We start from the raw sequence: 3079 nt of genomic DNA, 5'->3' as shown, positions 1-3079 counted from the left end.
AGTTGTGCCCTGACAGAAGTCCCCAAATTAATAAATAGCACTGCCATCAACCCAGGTTAGATTAATTTAGATTATTTTCTTTATATCTCATTCCTCACCTCTGGTCCACAAAGACATCTTGTTGATTGATCCAAATCCATCTACAATTTGTCTACATCTCTATTTCTTCGGCCTCTACTCCAGTCCAACCACCATTGTCTCTTACCTGGACCGGCTACAGTGTCTCCTAACTGGTCTCCTGGCTTTAACTCTCCCCCCCACCCCTACCCCTATTCTTCAAAGCAGCCAGAATCACTGACTCAACAGTCAGAGGGATTTATTCTACTTTAAATTCAATATCACAAATTGACCTTCATCTAAGATCTTATATTTCTCAGCTCTTCTATTGAGATACATTTTGAGGGGTACCGTGTTGCTTTATTGTAAGATGATATAGTTGAAGTAAAAAAAAAATCACATGTGGATGTTTCATAAGGGCAACATGCATGCCTAGCATTGGTGACCACAGGAAGTCACACCTGTGTCTATCGGGAAGCCAGCCCTACACTCAATTGTATTATCACTGTCACCCATGGTGAGTTTGTCAAAGAGGTACTCTGCCATGCTGGCTTCCAAGGCCCCCAACTGCTACCCAGAATTAATGGTCCACATTTCAAATACAGTGAAGACCACTATTTTAACCCCTGCCCAATCCCAGGTTAGGGTTTTGCACACACAAATTAATCAGAGACCTTTATTTATATAGGCATCAATAACTTTACTGGAAGAAATGGCAAAACTGGAAACAACAAAACATAAATAAAATTTTTAAGTGAACTTTTTTTTTGCAAGGGCAATATTGCCGTATGCATGCCAGGCAGGGGGACCTCGGGAAGTCACCCCGTGACCACGGGGAACTCCAGTCCAGGCTCAGTTCTTGTCGCTTTCGCCCAGGGTGAGCTTGTCGAAGAGGTACTCTGCCATGCCGACTTCCGGGGCCCCCATCTTGCGCAGGGTGGTGATGTGGTCCCCCAGCTCCTTGATGAACTCGACCTGCTGGTTCAGGCAGTGGCGCTGCAGGTAGTGGCACAGGTGGGCGTCGCTCTTGTCGCTGGCCAGCTGGTGCAGGTCGAGCAGGGTCTGGTTGACGCTCTTCTCTAGGCACAAGGCACACTGCATGGCCTGGAGGCCGCTCTCCCAGGCATCGCGGTCTGGCTTCCTGATGTCGTGGAAGCAGAGGCGGCCCCCGCGCTGGTTCTGCAGGCGCATCAGGCTCTCGGCCCACTCCCCCAGCTGCCGCGAGCGCCGCAGGAAGAAGCTGGCGAAGTGCTTCAAGGCCACGTCGTCGCGGTCGAAGTAGAAGGCCATGGCCAGGCACACGTAGGAGGCGTGGAGCTCCAGGGTGATCTGACAGTTGACAGCGGCCTCGCATTCAGCGTGGTAGTTCTGGCGTACCTGTGAGGGCCCCGCCGGCATCACAGCTGGCGGCAGGGGCACCAAGGCCAGGATGAGGGGGGCGCCGAAGCAGGAGCTGCGAAGTGGGCAGCGGCGGGGGTGAAGGCGGCGGCGACCGCTTCGGACCGTCCCCAGGATGGCCGATGAGGGTGGCTGAAGGCCGCGGGCTTCAGGCCGGCAGGCAGGTGGCCGGGTGTGGGCTCTGGGATGGGCCGGAAATGATGGCCGCTAAGGGAGGCCGAGGGGGCGGGGCCAGAGGGTCCGTTACCCGGAAGAGGTCGGGGGTGGGGTGGGGTTAAAGGGGCCAGGCAGAAACACAGTTACATCACAGCCTGAGTGAGGAAGGACGACTTTGACCTGAGCATCAGGCATTAAGTTTTTTATTTTGCTATATTTTCTGAGGACTTTAGTTCACAAATAGCTCCCTTTTTAGCACTCTGTTCTCATTTTGTAAACCCACTGTCTTCCTTAAAATTCCAAGAATGTGAATATGGATTTTTTGGTAAAGTTCTTTTCTGTTTCCTATATTTTATTTATATATCTATATACATACAAATATATAAATATATTTATATATATACACACATACATATATATATGTATGTGTGTGTGTATATATATATAATCCTCCAGAAATAGTTCTGTTTGTTCATTATGATCTTCTTTTACTTTACTCAAATATCTGGCCAACATTTGTTCATTCATATTTGAGAATAAAGGACTCATTTGATTGGCCTAGGTACTTAGAATGGATCTGATCTACAGTTGTGATGTCCATTTCACTAATAGCCTTCTCCTCCAAATGGGAGGGCAGAGTGTGTCCATTAGGGAATGGTCTTCTCTCTTTAGGACACACGATTTGAAGCTTGCAGGTAAGACATGGACCATAGTAAAGGCCAAAATCTTGGCATTTTCTGACATTGGAGGACTTCTGTATACCTCTTCTAGGTAGATTGTGTCCTGTTCTGTTTCTCTTCTGCTGAGCAGGTCTGCAGTTATCTCAGACGTGCTCTAATATGGGTTTCCTTGCTGAGCCTTTGAATGACATAGAGAGATTATCCTCCTATCACCTGCACCACCAATGTGCACTGGATCTTGGTAAGATCAAAAAATAAAATTTTACTATTTTAAGTCAGAAGGACTCAAAATATTTGTTACAGCAGTTAGCCTACTCTTGTCATCAGGTTTGGCTGGTCATTGCTCAAGAATCCAATACTGAGAGACAAGTATTGGGTAAAAGGAAAGATAGCTTTATTGGGGAAGTCATGGAAGAAGGTGGAGTCATGTCACAAGGAACCAACTCCCCGTTGCCGATTAGGGGCAAGAGCTTTTGAAGGTGTGTGGGGGTAGGTACAGAACAGCACAATTAGCTCCTATAACCATAAAACTGGTTATGCTGTTGTCTGATCAGCATCATCTTGATTGTTTTAAGTAAGTGAATCTTCAACTCCGAGGTTGATTTGCTCCATTTCCTTGAGGCCAGTTCTTGGAATTGTGCATGATGGAGCAGCTTATGTCATGGCTGTAGTCTGGGGTTAGCTTTTTCTCTCTCGTCACTGTTTTAGTATCTGCACAACAACTCAGGAAAGTGCATCAGACACTGTTACCGCTGTCCTTGAGGGAGGAGCTAAAGATTTCTGTGGCT

The 3079-nt window shown here is 47.5% G+C and overlaps 1 pseudogene; it reads right to left on the bottom strand.

Moving 5' to 3' along the window:
- Positions 1–742: 742 nt before the first annotated feature.
- Positions 743–1642, bottom strand: LOC102528167 (ferritin heavy chain pseudogene; annotated as a pseudogene).
- Positions 1643–3079: the final 1437 nt, after the last annotated feature.

This window comes from Vicugna pacos, chromosome X (genome assembly GCF_048564905.1).
Source record: "Vicugna pacos chromosome X, VicPac4, whole genome shotgun sequence".
NCBI classification, from domain to species: domain Eukaryota; kingdom Metazoa; phylum Chordata; class Mammalia; order Artiodactyla; family Camelidae; genus Vicugna; species Vicugna pacos.
This window is presented reverse-complemented; position numbering and strand designations above follow the sequence as displayed.